The 19,586-nt window shown below is 34.0% G+C and overlaps 1 long non-coding RNA gene and 1 pseudogene across 1 annotated transcript; both read left to right on the forward strand.

Annotated features, from left to right (window-relative positions):
• Positions 1–4,690: 4,690 nt before the first annotated feature.
• On the forward strand, positions 4,691–7,762 carry LOC120073108. The gene is made up of 5 exons (XR_005480677.1): positions 4,691–5,036; positions 5,134–5,179; positions 5,676–5,851; positions 5,978–6,041; positions 7,513–7,762. It is a non-coding gene; the product is annotated as an uncharacterized LOC120073108 (long non-coding RNA).
• Positions 7,763–7,821: 59 nt separating this feature from the next.
• Positions 7,822–13,354, forward strand: LOC120073527 (annotated as a pseudogene).
• Positions 13,355–19,586: the final 6,232 nt, after the last annotated feature.

Here is a 19,586-nt window from a genome sequence, read left to right on the forward strand (position 1 = left end):
AAATATTGGAACCGGTTATGGGGACGTCAACTGAAGCGTTCAGTGTTAAGGTCCATTTCAATTCGGGGACGTCAACTGAAAATGATGCCACTGAAGTCGAGGTATGACTATTACATGAATTAGTATTCTCAAAATTTTACTACCATTGTTTTATAATTTAAATATAGGAAATAAATGGCCGAGAGCGCCAGAAAAGGGAAAAAACCAGCCAAGTTCACACTTGAGTGTTTCAAAAGGGGGAAGAAGTTTAAAACTCAGCCCCAATCTTCTCACGACCATTCTTAATCACATCTAGAAACAATTTAAACTCATTCACTTCTAAGATCTCTTCAGCCCTAATGTGAAGAAGCTGAATCACCTATAATGGCACTGAAATCGGCCACTAGTGTTATCAATCTCAACCCCTTGGTCCTTGTACCTAACTTCCCTACAAGGACCATTCATTCCTATGATCCATGCTTCCTAGTCCTTGATGTTATGTGGAATGTATACAATAAATGGAAAAGCCATCCTAAAGCGAAAAAACGAGGAGGAACGGTAATATATACATTCAGGACCAATAATTTCTTCAAAATGTTTGAGTAGAACACATGGGTGCTTAGAGACGTAGTATTTATGTTAATTCATTAATCAAGATTGATCATTCAGAAAATTCTATACGATCGTTCAGAAAATTCTAATCGATCGATTAGAATTAGAATTCTAATAAACGATCGATTAGAATTTTCTAAACGATCGCTTAGAAACTTCTAAACGATCATTTAGAAACTTCTAAAGAAGATCCATTTTCTATGTGATCGATTAGAAGTTTCTAAACGATCATTTATAATTTTCTTTTAATAACTTTTAAGCTCAACTTATACTTTTCTTTGTTGTACCAGACTATGGATCTTCTTTTGATGCATGTGCATCAGAAGTTGCACTCGAAACCTGACCTCTATACGATTCGATTCACAGTCATTGATTCGAGCTTCACGGTATGGAAATTTCACATATCTATTTAAACTACTGTTACTCAAGCATGTATTTACATCTTGCCTTTCCCAGGATGCTTTGATGAAGCCAGAGGGTGTTGCTTCTAAGATGCGACCAGACGGTATTGAAATAGAGGATAATAAAGTGGCAGGTTGGTTGGATCAAGAAGCACACATGAGGTTTTGGGTGTGCTTTCACTTCTTCCTTGACTACGTGTTTGGACAGTACAAAGGATATAAGCCAATATGGATGGACGTTGACTTCGTATTTGGGGCAATCAACATGAAATAACATTGGCTTATACTTGCCATCAATCTACAAGGGTGTACAATCCTTGTATTCGACTCCATGTCGAACTACATCGGTGGCGACATAGTTGAGGGTTATCTGATGCTCGTGGCTAGAGCAATACCGTCCATGTTGATTTCTGTCGGATTCGACAAACAACATAAGAAGTTCAAGTACGGACAATGGGAAGTTAGGAGATCGAATTTGACCCTCAAAAAGGGCAAGTCTCTGGATTGTGGAATATTTTATGCTAAATTTATAGAATATTGTGTAACAGGGGCTGATAGAGCTGACTTAACACAAGTGAATATGAGATTGTATAGGAAACAATATGTTGCCCAGTTGTGGGCAAATAAATATTTATGGTGATATTTTTTTGTGATAAATTTGTGCTAAATTTGTAGAATATAATTGGTGTTGTACATTTAACTAAGCAAATAAATAGCTAAGCAAATAAATAACTAAGCAATCGCCAAAAACTAAGTAAAAGATCATTTAAGATTATGTGAAAATCGTTTAAGAATATGTAAATGATCGTCTAGAAAATCTAAATGATCGTTTAGAAATTTCTAACCGATCGTTTAGAAAATCTATACGATCCTTTAATACTATCTAAACGATAGCGCATAATTAGCTAAGCGATCATCCATAATTAACTGAGCGATCACACACAAATAACTAAGCGATTGCGTACAAATAACTAAGCGATCGTACAGAAATAACTGAACGATCGCCCAAAAAAATTACATATCGTTCAGTCTAGATGGGCCACTGTCAGATGTTATCAATGTTTGTCTGCACGTTTTCTTGTTATGTCCTCTCTGACCACATTGTGTACACCTATGTATTTGTTATGGCTCCTCTCCAATAGAAGGTATCCTGACGGTTTGATGTCGGCCGACATTTGCTACCTTTCGTGGTGGTACAACTTTAAAATCGTCAAAATATGTACTTCGACTCCATTCTTGTCTATGTCCTATTAGGAAGATTGGTTTAGCATAAATAGCAAGCATACACTCAACGGTAAACAATTTTGCACATAATGTTTTAACATAAATATTTCTAAGGCTTGCCGCTGATATTGCATGGGAGCACAGGATCTTCATGCAATTAAACTTCATACAAGTACATGTCTATGAACGAAGATCAACCAATCCCCTGAAATATCCATCATCCATATTAATTATATGCATATCCACCAGGGAAACACGATATGTTCTAGACATCAATTCTGATTACTTAAGAATACTCATTGCATAATTAGTTACAATGTTTGTGCATGCCATTGCATGTATACGTCAGATACATAACCAACCTTGTAGCCACTTGCAGATATGCTCTAATAGCTTCGTGATTGGTAATTCTCGTGCATCTTTCAACACTCCATTGAGGCATTCTACTATATTTGTCATCATCTTGTCATACCTACAATGGACTTGATAAACCCTTACCCATCGTTGTAATCCAACCTCCTCAAGATAGGCCGTCATACCAGGATATTGATGGAGCTTAGCTCAATACATCTGAAACTCAAACATTCTATAAGCTTTCGCCGCTAGGTAGAAGTGTGAAATTATGTCCTTATTATTGAAATGTTATGATATATAATATATGCATAGGGCATGAAATGCATCAGGGAATATACTTGCAATAGCCTTTGCAATTGAAATGTGACGATATGATATAATCACTAAATTGGGAACGTCTTCTATTGAAGCCTTCAATCGAGTCATGAACCAAGTCCTTGATGCATCATTCTCACCATCACAATACTGAAGGCGATAGGATTTATGTTGTTATTGCCATTGATACACACGTTGTTATTAACAACACACCTTTGTATTTCTCGTATAAATGGGTCCCATCAACAACGACTACTGGGCAGATGCAGTTCAGAAAACCCCTGATACACAGATCAAGTGCCATGAAAACATATTTAAAGTATTATTTGTCCTCTACTTCAATCTCAAATATCATACCTGGATTTGCAAGCTTAAGTGCCTCGCCATCTGTCGTAACAATAGCATATGATCCTTCTGGCGACCCCCGTGCGAACACCAATCCGTACTCTCTAGTGCGATAAGCCCACCCGTAACTTATGTTCACTCCATAATCTCGTCGTTCGTTCTCAATTATATCCATTGGGCGGTATATTCGACCAACTTGTTCGTATTTGGACTTGATTAAGTGTCCAATAATCCAACTTTTTACTTGTCGATGATTACCAATTCTCATTTCAAGAGAACATATATGTTCGCTTGGATATTTCATCATTTTGAAGGAATCACTTTCTTTCATTTTTTTTTGCACAAACCCTCCACTTGCATTTCTCCACTAAACATCAAATAGTTAACAAGCTATTTGTTGACTTTTTTACACAGTAGTCAAAGTTCTTTCTTATTGTAAGCATCGATAATATAACTGATAAATCATGTTTCGAAAAGAAAATTTGACTTACCTTTATATCCTCGTGATTCAGAAAATCATGAGGTATTGTGATGAGGTCGTCATACGATTGGCCCTCTGATGGTCTAGGCATATCAACAAATGGTTTGGTTGGAATGGTAGAATGCATTAGAACCAAAGACATCACAATTGGTGGGATAGGAGTAGGTGGGGTTGGAACATGGATGTTAGGTATTGGAGAAGTTTGTGGTCCTGAAGATTGTCCACATCCATGTTCAATATCGAATTGTGAAGTACATCTGAGTTCACTATTGTGACCAAACCAAGCTTCACTTCGGTCATCCCCCAAGTTACATGGCTCAATATGATCATCAACATGGTATGAATATTGCATGTCAGAATGGTTGCAAACTCACAAACTTACTAAACGATCGTGTATAATTTACTAAACAATCATTTATAACGTACTATACGATCATATTGTAATTTATGAACGATCGTCCATATTGTAACGGACGATTGTATTGTAATTTATGAACGATCGTCCATTTTGTAACGAACGATCGTGTATATATTACTATACGATCGTTCATTTAATGCTAAACGACACTTATTATGAAAGCGATCTAGGACAAGAAATCGTAGAATACCACTTACATTATCTCCGTTTCTGATTCTGATGATGAAAGCGATCGACGAAGATGTTGGACTGAAACTCTGAGAGAAAGCTACGAGAGAACAATGGGAGAATTTCGTGGAGAGTTCAACAGAAAGTGAATACTGAAAGTGACTTTCCATTCTTTTCATACCAATGTTATTCAATGCTATTGGTAGAATATTAGTTGGGAATAAATGTTTTTGGTAGAATATTGGTGTTGTATTGAATGCACATTAAATGAATGACCGAAGAAATTGTTGAAGGGAGAAGAAATATGGTGTGGTTTGAGGAATTTTAAAAATTGGGATAATTTTGATATTTTGCATGGACAAAAGATAAATTTTTTGGAATAGGTCATTTGGTTAGAAAATTTTTTGAGTTTTGAGTCCTTTTGTGAAATTTTCTTTCTCCGACCAAAGCAGCCCCTCTGGCCTCTCAACGTCCAAAGCAGCCACACCTTAACCCTGACCCTCTTCTTCGACCATCTCTGATTCTCGAATCCCAGTTTCCATGGCGGCGATCACAAGGAATCCCACCGCTCTTCTTCTTCTTCCCCTCCATTCTCCTCTTCGACAGTTTCATCACTTCACTTCTTCCTCTTCGATCACTCCCAGCTCCACCGCCGTCAGATTCTCTCACTTCAACCTCACCAACAAGCCTTCCAATCGTCAAATCCTCCCTCTGGTCAAGGCCACCCAAGGCTCTCACGGTATATATCACACGCCTCACATTTTGTATACACAGATGGATTGTTCTCGAGCTTCTCAATTTGTAATACGCAGTGTTCTTGTTGTTTTTCTTTGTAGATTATGTGCCTGATTCCAAATTCTACAAAGTGGAGGCCATCCTTAGGTACTGACGTACTTAAATTGATAATTTTAAATTTCATCAAACAAAAAACCATGAAAGAGTGATTTTGCAATCTTTTTTAGTACTTCTGGAAATGGATTGTGAAAATTTAAACTGAAATTTCGGGTTTGGCGCGAGTTGGGGATTACTGTTTCAATGTGTAAGGTGAGGTACGTGCTTGTTTCAGTATACCTAAATCGGAAAAAAAAAAAAAAAAAAAGAACTTTGAAGAGATGGAGTGCTTAGCTTCTTTGGGTTGGTTCTATCTGAGCTATAATCGAGCCTTATTAGTTTTCATTATGTGCGGTTTAATGGAATTGATTATGAAGTGGGAAGTTCTTTCCTTGGATTTTGGATATAAATCGGTTGGATACTACTGTACTTACTGTTGTTCTAAGAATGTCATTTCGTTAAATTTATGTGTTCCTTTTGCTTCTTCTCTATTCTAGAGAGCAAATTTTTACATTTTTGTTCCTTTTCCTTTTATTGCTGTTCTAAGTTGATAGCTACCGATCGGCACCGGCGATTAGAGAAGAAGCAGCAGAAAAAAAAGAGTAACAAAGTTATGAGAAGCATTCAAGTGAATCTGGCTTGGCAACTACCGGCAAGAAAATCAATATAAAGAGTGCTGATATGTTTGGTGATGCGCAGGAGGCTATCGATGTCGCCATAATTGTAAGTGCTCTTTTCTCTATCGCTAATTTTCTTTTTTCTAATTTCGTCTTTGAATTTCATGTTTGGACTGTTATTTTTACTCACAATCCTATGTGGATTTTGGTATTAAACATTTGAAAAACATAGCGTAGAGAAGGATATAGCAGAGTGTATTGACCAGCCTGGCACTGCATTGTTGGCCAAAAATTTGGTAACTGATCTTCCTCTTCCTCTAAAATTTCAACTGATTTTTTTTATGGTTTTACTGCTTGATAATCTGTCTTCTAATTTCAAGTTTGGTGCGAAGGTTTACATTGTGAATGGAATAGATCTATGCTTGTCGTTTGCTCACTAAAATTGTTTGATCTGGTTAGATTAGTTGAGTACTATAAGGAGTGCTATTGCTAGATTGTGGATGTTGCATTTGATTCTAGTGGACTATGGAGTATTGGTTTCTGTATTGTATGATCTAGAGACTCATCTCTTACTTTGGCGTCTGCCTGTTCTCAAATCCTGCTTTCTTTTAATTGGCAAACTGTTCACCCTTTTATCGGGGAGATAAAAGTTTTGTGGTTACAGTTCATAAGAGATTGTGATGAAAAAAGAGATTTGAAAGTAGTTTGTGGTTACAGTTCATTACAGTTCATAAAACAAACTGTACCTATTAATTGGAAGAAAACTAGTTCTTATTGTTAAAATCATTTTCAAGAGAGCAATGAAAAAAGAGATGAAATTAGGTCAATATATGTGAGTTGTTTTCACTTTTTCAATTGCTTTGGATTTTCATTGTGCTGAAATAGGTGATTCTGTGATTTGTGAGAAAAAAGAGAATTATGAAGTGTTTTCTGAAATTTTCTCTGCAATGTTTACAAAATCCTATAAGTAGTTTGAAGAGGGAGGGGAAAGGTTTGCAACTATCAAACACTTTGACATGAGAGACAATTTGCATGTGTGCAATGGAATTTTTGTTCTTTATTTATTATAGCTCCTGAATATAGCTGCATATAGCTGCATGTAGAGTATATTTTGTGTAAAACTTCAAGGTTGGTTTCTTTTCCAGTTTTAGTCAAACATTAAAATCTGCTGGTTGAAGGTAGGTTAAGGAAGCCAATAGAGCTGACAAAAAGGCATTTCTACGGGTATCAATTAGCAAGTGAATTATAAGTACAAAAGAGGGGTAAGAAAGGATTATGCCAAACAAGGGGGAAACAAAATGGGGCAAAACCCACATTTGCTCCTAATCTTTTTCCTCCACTTAAAAAATTTGAAGTTGTATTATTATTATTATTATGTCACCGAACATTTGATTTCATTGTTTGTCTAAATGTCTCATCTTAATATGAAAGCCTCTTATTTATTATTATTATTTTTAATGCTTATCTTTTCTTGTTGGAAGATGAAATGGAGATAGGGTTTTTGTTTGTAGTTGTAACCATATTGTTGTTGCTTGATTTTGGAGATAGAGTGTCTGTGGTTTTCATAGTCAAATTATCACTTAGGATACAATTAGAGAAGTCAATTAATGCTGGATATGGAATCTCTGGTAATTCATGCGGTAATTGACTTATGATTTGGGATTTTGGTGTTTGGAGTTTAGCTTCTTGAGTTGGTAGGAGAGTTTCTTGGAGACATTGTTTGAACATAAAGTTCTTGGTTTAATACTCTTCTCTTTTTGTTTGTAGATTTCAAAGAGTTGAGGATAACATCCGGTGAGACTTTGACTTTGGAGTTATCTAAGAGTGTTGTGGTGCTTGGAGGAGAGTGTTGTTTCTCTTTCTTATTATTACATATACTTTATGTTTTATGATTAAGGATCATAACTCATATTTTGTTATCAAGTATATTGTGTTCAAATGACTTTCATTCATGAAGTTGTTAGTGTTGTAATATTGAAAGTATTTATATAGAATTGTAATTTTGGAATTATTCATATAAATGTTAGTTTAGTAATGTCGTTGACATAAAATTGTGAATATATATTATTTGTTTATATGGTTGACAAGATTGGAAATGTGTGATGAATATTATTTGTCTTATATGTATCAATTTGATTGTTGAACCTCAAAATAGGAGCAATTATATAGGTAATTTCCAATAGTATAATTTTTTTCTTAAAAAAAATACATACGAACTTGACAAACAAAACATATTAAGTATTAATTAAGTTGTTAGTTACGTTTGCCAAATAAAGCTGTCAAGTTAAAAGAAAAAACTGCTAAGTAATAAAAAACTGTCAAAGTTACATATCAAGTATTAATTAAGATAATACTGATAGCACTTGAGGTAATGTCTTCAACTGGAAAGAGTGGTCACAAGTGAAGAGAGAGTGATCACAAGGAAACTCTTGATGCTGCCTCATGGATGTTCGATATTGTCACATCTGTTGGGATAATCATGGTCAATAAGGCATTGATGGCCACATATGGATTCAGCTTTGGTGTGGATGAGAATTCTCATCGTATATTCAAATTTTTTACATTTCTAATCGTTCAGTTTCCATGTGGATAAAGTGATCTTTGTTTGCTAGACATAAATTACTTGACCTTTTTTTTTTTTTTAATTACTTTGTTTAACATCACCATGCAGCTACAACTTTAACTGGCATTCATTTTGCCACAACCTCCTTGCTGACTTTTATTCTCAATCAACTTGGTTATATCCAAGATTCTCACTTACCATTCCTTGACATTCTTAAATTTGTTATATTTGCAAATTTCTCAATCGTGGGAATGAAACGTCAGCTTAATGTGGAATTCTGTTGGGTTCTATCAGGTATTTTTTTCCTTTTTTTTTTGTTAATTGTTAATTGTTCGTTCTTCCCCCAATTTTTAGAATTAAGACGTGAGATCGTAATTCTTCTTTCATTTTCAGATTGCAAAGCTGAGTATATCCCAGTATCTTGTTTTCTAGAAGTTGTTTTGGATAAGGTGCAATATTCAAGGGACACGAAACTTAGCATTCTGTTAGTTCTACTTGGTGTTGGAGTTTGTACTGTCACTGATGTTAGTGCCAACATGAAAGGTTTTGTGGCTGGCATAGTGGCAGTAAGGAGAACTTCATTGCAGCAGTATGTAAGTAGCTGCATCATTAATCTTAAATTGGTGCTGCTGTGTAAAATGATTTGAAATTATAATTTTTTTTAATCATGGTGAAATAAAAAAAGCAACTGATAATTTCACGGACCAATTATCTTCTTCTAATACAACCTTGGGTTTGTTTCTCTGGGTGCAGTATGTACATCATCTCCAACGAAAATATTCTCTTGGATCCTTTCAACTTATTAGGTCATACCCGCTCCAGTGCAGGCTGCTTCTTTGCTGTTAATTGGCCCCTTTTCAGACCACTGGTTGACTGGAAAGAGAGTTGATGCCTACGGATACAATTTTATGTTATTGGTAAGTTGTTGTATCCATTAGTAGTATACTTTGGGAAGATTGTACTTGGTTTAGAGTTCCAAATGTGTATAGTTCTGAGTAATGGTAAGCATAGAGCCAGTTCCTTTTTTCTTTTAAAAAGAAAAAACTGGCTTACTCCAAAATTCTTTTTATAAGAAGCATAAAACATTTCACTGACATGGGCAAATAAGGTACTTAAAAATGGATGTGTTGATTATTGATATATCTCTAAAAAAATTCAACAATTTTGTTCCTTTATTATCAATTAGGAAATTTTAAATTTTAACCACAATAAACCAGTAGTTAACTCGAGTCTCTATACAAAATTCGTTATATGCATATCAAATTAAGGACTGTCAGTTTCTTTACTATGGCTGCTTACAAATGGTTATTGCTTATGATGCAGCTACGTGCGTTGATTTGGATGGTGCTTGGATATATATATATATATATATATATGTGGATAAGAAACATTTCATTCATTCATGAAATATCCAAAGCGATACATAGAAAGAATCATGATAGATACAGAGATACCTAAAGGGGAGAAGACAACCCCAATGATAAAAAGAGAAAAACATAATAGGAGGGGGAGGCCATACAAAAAGGTCGAGAAAGATTTAAAAGATACTCCAAATACAAAAGCAGATGAAGAGCACATAGAAAGATGAAACACGCAAAAAAGAAGATTTGTCTTTGAAGAAACCCCATAGCCGAAGGATGTAGAATCTTCTCTAAGCAAGCTCTTTTGTCATATGTGATGGAACTTTCTAGATTTTGAAGCTCTCTCATTCCTTTTTTCCTCTTTGATGATAACCGGTTGGATTGTCCTCTAGCAGGAATCGCCTTTATGCAGAGGCCTAGTTCATTCAACCAAGGAGCCAAGGCCATCAAGTGGGGTGCTGGGTCGAAAGATCCAGAACGATTTTGTGGGTCATAATCAGACTATTCTTCTCCGATGTGGTATGAAGGAGAAAAGGACATTGGACATTGGAAAATTAACAAAACAATCCTTAAGGACATCCTACCAAATCCCAATCCCAAACCTTCCAAAAGCGCACATCAAAGGTCAATATCATGCAGTTATAATATTCCGATCTGAAACTTGCTTAATTATTATTGATAGGAGAGACGAATCATTGAAAAACTGTCCAAAGATGCTAAACAGAACATTGATATTTGGCTATTTCAAACACATCTACACAATCCTTTGCTGAATAAATGAACACCTATTATTCCTTTCCAACCAGGAACTTCATAGCATGGATGTGCTTGCATTAATGCATAATTTCCTATGGATCATCTCATGCCGTGAGTGCTTCACCACATTTCTTGTTTTTATTGTTGCACCATCCATCTCCTAGCCACTTCTATATTTTGGAGAAGAGAGTAGCTTTATTGAAAGAACCTAGTGGCCAACGAGATGAGAAATGCCCTTTGCTTAAAGTGCAGGATCAAACAAACATTCCCGATTTAGATTTGATAATATAAGCAAAGTAGTTGACATTTTCTTTAATTTTTTTTCTCAAATCAGATTGGCAGATTGTGATCAAGGAGATTCAAATCTCTTTGAGCTTCCATAGTTTCACTGGACAGAGGAAATCCCCCTGTGAAAGTCCTTGTCCCTGTTTCTCAAAGAAATATATGAGCATCTATAAAATAAGATACCTCTTTAAAGGCCAAAAGTTCAAAGTCCCATCCAATTTGAGTAGAGTCCATAGCTCAATTAGTTGTAGAGGTTGACGGTCTTAATTTTCACTCTTGCCCTGTTACTTTTCTAAATAAAAAGGCTGCGCCTCTTTCCTCTTTAGAGTTCATAAGACTCGTCTCTTCTTGAATAGGGGTGCCCTATCAACATCAGTTAGATCGTGACGAGGCTGGATTATCTTTAGAAAATATTTTTTGGTCTTCCTTCTAATCTTCTCGGACTAAGGTCAGATCGTCAAAGTTTTTGCATTGATCTCATAAGTCTTGGACTGGTTTAAGCTTCCTTGGTTTGAAATCCACTTCATAAGGAAGTAGTTCAGAAGATCGTCTTTAAGCTTCATGGAAAGTTCTTGCTGGTTCTTTAGAAATGCCGTTGTGAGCTCTGATTTTCCTCACCGATGGAGGTTTTCAATGACTGAAGGGGACTATTGAGCCACAAATGTAATTCCATCTTCCTTTTGATTGTTTGTTTCAGCGAGGAACAAAAAACCTCAATAGTTATCCCAGCTATAACATAATAGTTTTCAAACTTTTTACCAAACCAGAAGTTTATATCAGGGCACTTAGTGAAGCCACCACATAAATTCATGGGCTTCCAAAGTCCATAGACTTAAAAGAGTAATGTTCCTTAAATTGGTCCAACTGCCATAGGCTTCAATATAGCCATGGGTTATAGTGTATCGTCCCTATTGGACATTTCAATATAGCTTTTTGATAATGAGATCTTCTTATAGATGAAACTAGGAATCTTAATTCACCCCCAATTCCTGTGAAATGTGCCTCCTGGTAATCACTGTTATCTCCTCTCTAGCAGATTTTTTGATAACGAGATCTTCTTATGGATGAAACTAGGAATCTTAATTCACCCCCAATTACTGTGAAAGTGCCTCCTGGTAATCACTGATATCTCCTTTCTAGCAGATTTTTTTTTTTTTTTTTACCTGTCCAAGCTCTCTCTTGAGGGTAACATAATGGCGAAGGACAAGAGACAACTTATTTGTGTTTTTCCCCTTGTCGCTCTGAATGACTGACTACAGTATAAGTCGAGCCATTTCTTTGAATTTTATCTCAGAGGGGCCCCATTGAAGTTTTCAAAGAATCTGTTAACGAGGCCCACCAACTCTTTCCAACCTTCGGGTTTTCACTCCAAGGAATAATGACAAACTTGCTTTTGTTGTTTCTGGAAAACTTCCTTTCTTTTGTCGATCTGTTGAATGCAAAGAAACCCATTTTCCTCCGAAGCCCACTGTTTGGAAAAGATTAAGAATAAAGAGCTCACAAGGAAAGGAGAGACTGAATCTTTGTAGATATTGAAGGGTTGATGATGAGATTTTTTTTAATAGGTGTGTTAGTAGTTTCATTTGTGACCTACAAAGTCTCGTATAATGAACAACCTTTGTGCCCATTGTTCATCATCTGCTTGGATCTTCTTGGGGGCCGGATCACATTATTAAAGCTCATCTTGCTCTTGTAATCTTTGATGTGTACATGTAAGCTTGAATCACCTGTACAAATCAAGAAAACATTATTCCTGTTACATGGATCTTGCCAATAAAAAATTCAATCTCAAATGTTGTATTAGTAGTTCTTTCAGGATGAAGCTAATATAACTAACGCAAGATGCAAATATTTGATTACTGCTTTTTTTTCCACTTGATCTTTGCTTAGCAACCGATTCTTACCAATGTGTATTCGTTTGCAGACGTTCTTAATCCTTTTATGTACCATTGCAGTAGGGGGACCAATCTCAACCAGTTCATATGCATTGGTAGGTTCACTGCTGTCATTCCAAGTGCTCGGCCATGTGAAGACCATTTTAGTCTTGACGCTAGGATTCCTTTTCTTTGGGAAAGAGGGCCTCAACTTACAAGTAATTATGGGTATGGCCATTGCAATTCTAGGAATGATCTGGTTTGGCAATGCCTCATCGAAGCCAGGAGGGAAGGAGTGTTGTAGCTTTTCCTCAACGAGCAGCAAGTCATTAAAGCATACTGGATCAGAATCTTCCGGCCCTGGTGAAAAGGTCTTAGAGTTGAGTAGAATTCACAGTTTTTATTCCTCCCCTCGATAATATCCATGGAAGAAAAAATAGAAGGGAAATGATATAGAGAGAAACAAAAGAAAAACACTTGATGTTTGACTTCAGTAGATTCCAGGAGATTCTTGACACGTAATTGGCAGGCCCCTCACTGATTATATAGTTCATTATAGCTTCTTTTTCCCCCCTTCTTTTATCAACAGGAAAAGGTATGCCGCCTTTTGAAAGGATGCATCCCAAAGGTTACAAAAAGTTTACAATGTTACAGAGACCATAGTTATCAACAATATAGATATTTCTCCCTGCAAGATATTTCAATCTCCATGTCTTGTCGCTGTTCCAACCTTTTAGTTCATTGGTTGACAATCAAATGATGTTATTTTATGCTCTGCTGATTGAAATTTTCTTACCATATATGATTACCCCATTTCAATAGCCAAACATTAGTTGCAATCTTATTTTCTTTCTTTCTAACTTCTCGATTGAGTGAATATGATTTCTTTTGAAGATCACTCAGAAAATTGTGCATGCAAGGAACATAACTTCTTGTGTTACGATGGCCTTTAGAGTGGAAGAAGGATCCTGAATTATTGGTATGACTATTGTAAAACAGGAACCTCTGTCCCAACACAGTTTTTTTTTTTTTTTTTTTATTGAATCTCAGACCTCGAGTTTATGGCCAGTTGAGCTATATCCATTTTGGTTTTTTTTTTTTTTTTTTTCCTTTTCAAGACAAAAACTTTCTAGACAGAGAACAATGCCTATAAATAGACTTCACTGTGGCAGTTCTCTATAGAGAATGATGCTTTCATAAGAAACAGTAAACTGTATGCCTAATTTGACACTTGTGGAATTTATTATCTATGCAGGGTATCAGCACTTGCTTCCTTCTAGGAACTTCTCATTTGCAGATTGGAAAATGTCATCACTCACTGACTCTTTCTAGATGCCTTATTTCCTATTGTAGCTATGGAAAAGTTCACAATCTTCTTCACCTCCATAAATCTTGGTTTTTCTGTGCTCATTATAGGAACCAAGCCTCTTTTTTACACTTCTGGTCTTTTTATTTTTATATATATATATTTTGTAGACAACCTATAGTTTAGGTTGGTTATGTTGTTGCCCAGTGGTTCTTAGCCCTCCCTCTTTCTGCTTGAGTGATTCTTTTCAGTGATGGAGGGAAAAAAAAAAACAAGAGAAAAGGGGTTTTTAGAGAGAGAAAATTAGGTTCAGATACAGCTGCATTTGGGTCCAAGAATATGTCCCTATGTGGCTCAGAATGGCCATAGGCTGCCTAAGATTTGGGTACAAAAAATTTGGACATTATCTAAATTCATATTCCTTTAACATCATTATTCATCTCCTTTGTTTCCACAATTATCCTCTTGTTTTCAAAGCTGAATATATAGCTTTTGAGTTGTGAATAGTATATGATACTGTTCAAGTACTTTTGTGCAAATAATAAGAGAGAGAGAGGGAGAAAGAGGAACACTTGAACATATTTCAATCTAACAATAATTGACTCAACACACTTTGCTAATATCATATCATGAAAGCGGACTGTCACTGAAATAATTCAAATTATCTCATTGTTTAGAACTCAGTTCCATTGATCTTTGTTCTTAGTTTTTAGATATTTTTTTTCTTTTTTCAGTTCAATGATATGTAGTTAAAAGCAAATCTTTGTTAAATTTATCAAATTTGTTCAAGTTTTCTGTTTTAAGTACTGAAATTAACCCAGCCAAACTTTAACCCTTTTGGTTAACTTTAATTTTTAGTTTCAATTTTGTGCTTTTATCCTTTGAGGAAGTTTCAGAATACCTTGAATCTGATATGACTTATGAGACGTCTCAATATTGTGATTTATATTATTGTCTCTAATAAAATTGTTTTTCCTCTTATCCCATAAACGTGGTTAACACACGGTTCACTAATAAACTTGTGTTTATTTTTTTTTCTTTACGTTTTTTCTTTATCTTTGATTGTCAGATTTTTAATGCTAAAATTAAAATGTATTTATTAAAATTGTTATATGTATTCTTTAATCATGAACAACAACTATATAAATCGGTTCAAGCTCTTCAAAAGCCAATTGGAGCGAACTTTTAGGGCTTCATGGGCCACAATAAACTTAAAACATTGAGAAAATTGGGCCCGTTTTGAGTGAGTTATTTTCAATTCTATTTAGTCACTTTTTTTTCCATTAGGAAAAAAGTGATCAAAATTACTGTGCATTTCACAAAATAATAACAAATAACTGTTATTATGATTTATAAAACAGCCAATATTTCATATTAGTGTCCAATAAACAAATGTAATTCTAAGTTGGTCCTTATGCTTTCGTGCAAGCATTAAACATTAACTTTAAAGTCTTTCAACACGTTGAAAAATAAAAGCGTTTTAATTTAAAAGAAAATTGCATTTTTTCATTGATAAAAGCAAAAAAATGTTGATCACAAAACAACCTTTAGGACCGATGTTCCTATATTTCCTTTTAATCCCCATTTTAATTCGAATTTGTCTTAATTAGAAAAGAAAAAAGAAAATAAAAGCGAGTATTAAATCTAATTTTAATTTGAAATTTTCATCTTTAAAAGTGAAAATATTTATTTTTTTTTATTAGTGGTACGTGGAGGTGAGAGAATTGAATTGAATCTTGACCGATGGTTCACTACATTCTTGGTATACTTCATTTAATCAGTAGCAATGCACTTTTCTTTTTTTTTAATACAACACTTTTTTCTTTGTAATAAATTGATATAATTTACTATATAATTGAAATGTACAATCATTGAATAGATCATAAAAATAATAAGTAATATAAAGTTAATTAATGTCATCGAAGTACGTTTATAAATTTTTCAGAACAAATAAATGCTTCAGGAGCTTCTTAGAATTAACTCATTAATTATGCTATTAATGTCATTCAAGCAAAAAAGGAGTTAAAATTACAGTTTGTCCCTACAAATTTCCCCTCCTTCTATTTTGGTGCTCACGGTTCAAAAAAAGAATTATATTTGGGTCCTCAAATATTATCAAATGACATTTATTAATCGATCTCAATTTTCTTGACGTAATATCCGTTTATACGTTTGGACTTGATGCTATATTAGAATATAATATGGAGAAAATATAATATTAAAATATATGAAACATGATATATAAATAAAGAAAATAAAATAGAATAACAAAAATATGAAATAAGAGATTTTTCCAAATTCTCCATTTCTCCAAGTTTCTTTGAATTTGTATTACAAAATCTACCAATTGTCACTATTTATAGGTAATTTGGTAAATAGGAGGTGGATTACATGGACACTAATAGTGTATAATTTTGAGACACATGGACTACACATGGAGTAATGGGCAAATGTCACTTGGTTCTTTGACACTAAGAATGAGGATCTAAATTACCTATTATTTATATGAGTTGTGCGTCATTAAACCTTACTAGAAAAAACCCAATGGGAAAAAATTTAGTGAAGGAAAAAAGTACATATTTCATATAATTTATACTCCTAAAATATTTACTTTCCCTCATGAAAACATCACTTAAGATCTCTAAGTTGTTGCATTCCAATGTTGTGCACCAATTTTTCAAAGGTTACGGCTGGTAATAATTTTCTAAATAAGTCTATCAAGTTATCCTTCGAATAAATTTGTTGTACAGTGATGTCATCATTTTCTTCAAAATCATGAGTGTATAAAAGTTTTAGTAAAATATATTTTGTTCTATCTCCTTTAATATATCCTCCTTTGATTTGCATTATACATGTTATGTTGTCTTTGTTTAATATCATTGGAAGATTTTTACAAGAAGACAAGCCACATGTTTCACGAATGTGCTAAGTCATTGATATTAGCCATACACATTCTCGACTAGCTTCGTGAATTGCAAGAATTTCAGCAATTTGAGGAAATGGATGTTGTGGTCCGTTTCACTTATCACCATGATATAGCAGTTCCTCCACATGTAAACATATAACATGTTTGAGATCTAGTTTTGTATGGATCAGATAAATATCCAAAATCTATATAACCAGCTAGATCAAAATTTAATTTATTTGAATAAAACAAACCCATATTGATCGTTTCTCAGAGATAACTGAGTATATGCTTAATTCCTTTCCATTGTCTCTTTGTTGGAGAAAAACTATATCTAGCTAATAAATTTACTAAAAATGCAATATCTGGTATTGTATTATTAGCAAGATACATCAGTGCACCAATTACACTAAGATATGGTACTTAGGACTAAAAAATTCTTCATTTCCATATCGAGGTTGAAATATATCTTTCTTTACATCCCATGATATTCCCATTGGAATATTTAATGGATGTGTTTTGTCCATATAGAACATTTTCAAAAAAAAAAAAAAATCTGTATAAGTTGATTGATGAACAAATATCTCATTTGCTAAATGCTCGATTTGCAAGTCAAGGAAAAATTTTGTATTTCCAACATCTTTTATCTCAAATTCTTTCTTAAGGTATTCTGTTGCCTTTGAAAGTTCTTCAGAAGTTCCAATTATATTTAGGTCATTAATATATACAATTATAACTGCAAATCATTACTGTGATTTTTTTATAAAAACATACAGACATATTGGATTATTTTGATATCCTTTTTTCAACAAATATCCACTTAGGCAATTGTACCACATTCGTCCTAATTGCTTCAATCCATATAGTGATCTCTGTAACTTTATTGAGTACAACTCCCGGGAACTTGATTTATACATTTCAGGTATCTTAAATCCTTCTGGGATTCTTATATAAATGTCATTATCAAGAGATTCATATAAATATGCCCTAGCAACATCCATAAGATATGTAAGCCCTCAATCCAAGTTTAGGATAAGCCAAGTTAACATTTGAGCCAAAAAGTTAAGGTGGAATGTACATTGGATTTAAGAAACTAAAATTTGGCTAAGTACTCAAAACTATGCTTTAACCAAGGAAGTGAGGCTTAGGAAAATTCTTTAATATTGGAATCATGTGTTGAAAAGGAAAGGTTGAAGTCATAGCATGGTTAGAAGTTTAAAATTTTCACTTGAACTTATTACCTTAGGTTAGACGCATACTAGGTTATGAAAGACCAAGTTGGATGCATACTTGAGTCATCTAGTAAGACATCTAGGGCTAAGCACACCTAGGGGAGCATGTGAGGTGGAACTAGGGTTGAATCCAGAGAGTGGAAGATTAAATATCTAGTGGAACCTGAAGGTCCTTGAGCGGAAACAGGATCGAACCCAAACCCAAATTTTATAGAATTTGCAATTTTACAAAATAAATATAGAATGTTATGAACTTTAATGAAAATACAACATGCTTACAAACAAATAAGAGAAAGAGAGAAAAGAGAATAAGGAGATGAAAACTAACCCTTGAAGAATGTTTCTTCTCATAAGAATTATCCTCTGTTAAATGGTCACGAACTCAAAACCCTAATTTAACTTAAATGGCAACCACCAAAAGGAGTCATTTGTATTCTCTGGGATGAGAATCCAGGAGTTTTGTGGACTTTATTTTTTGGAAGAAGAGGGGAATTCAGAGAGAGAAAAAGAGATATTGGGAGGAGAAAGCCAATTACAGAACTGTTCTGAAAAAATTAGAGAAAAACCTCTATTAAAAACAAAAGTGAAGAAGAAGAAGAATGAAGAATCTCCCAACCACCCACATAATACGTGGGTTGAGAGAGAATAAGGGAGAGAAGTTATTTCCCTCCCTCAATTTCAAACTTAAACTTAAAATTAAAATTAAAAATAAATTTAGTTTTGATATATATATAATAACCAACTTATTATATGTATACATATATATAACAATATATTATATCATATATAACATAAGTCCTATGGTTTTAATATTGTATCACATACAATATAACCTATAGTTTTAATTCCATCATCAACGATATTTAATATAAATTCAATTTATATTAAATTTAATTATATGAATCAAATTCACATAATTAATATTTGAATCATATTCAAATATTTATTTCCTCTCATATAAACTTTATATTATAATGTATCAAATACATTATAGTAATTATGTCATATATAATTAAATTAAATTAATTATATCACATATATTTAATTCCCTCAATTAATTTGAACAATTCAAATTAATCTAAAATTGATTCTCATTTAATCCTTGTTGAGCTACAAAGGGGACCTCATGGACAGAGGACCTATAGCTTAAATGTAAGATCTAACCCTTAACCTAGACGATATTGGGTTAGAATAGAGAAACAAGTTAGGATCAAAGAGGAGGAAAAATTATAAGTGTTTAAATAGATTGCTTAGTAGTTTGAAATAAGACATAACTAGTGAAAATTTGGTTAAGAATAGTGTCAAAAAGGAATTATGCGTTGGAAACCAAGGTAAAATAGCTTAAATACTAGATAATGCGTTGGCCTTGTATTGATGTTAGTGTTATCTATGCGTTGACTTTGATCATTTAGAGGTTATTTGGGACGTTGAAGGAAGCCAAAGTATCGTCAAGAGAAACGCATGCGGCAACAAATTTCTTTAGAGGTTAGAACAATGCATGCGACGACCTCAAGTTGCGCATCCAAGGGCACTGAACCTTGGATGTGGTGGATGCGTGC

The sequence above is a fragment of the Benincasa hispida genome, chromosome 3, assembly GCF_009727055.1.
Source record: "Benincasa hispida cultivar B227 chromosome 3, ASM972705v1, whole genome shotgun sequence".
Lineage (NCBI taxonomy): Eukaryota > Viridiplantae > Streptophyta > Magnoliopsida > Cucurbitales > Cucurbitaceae > Benincasa > Benincasa hispida.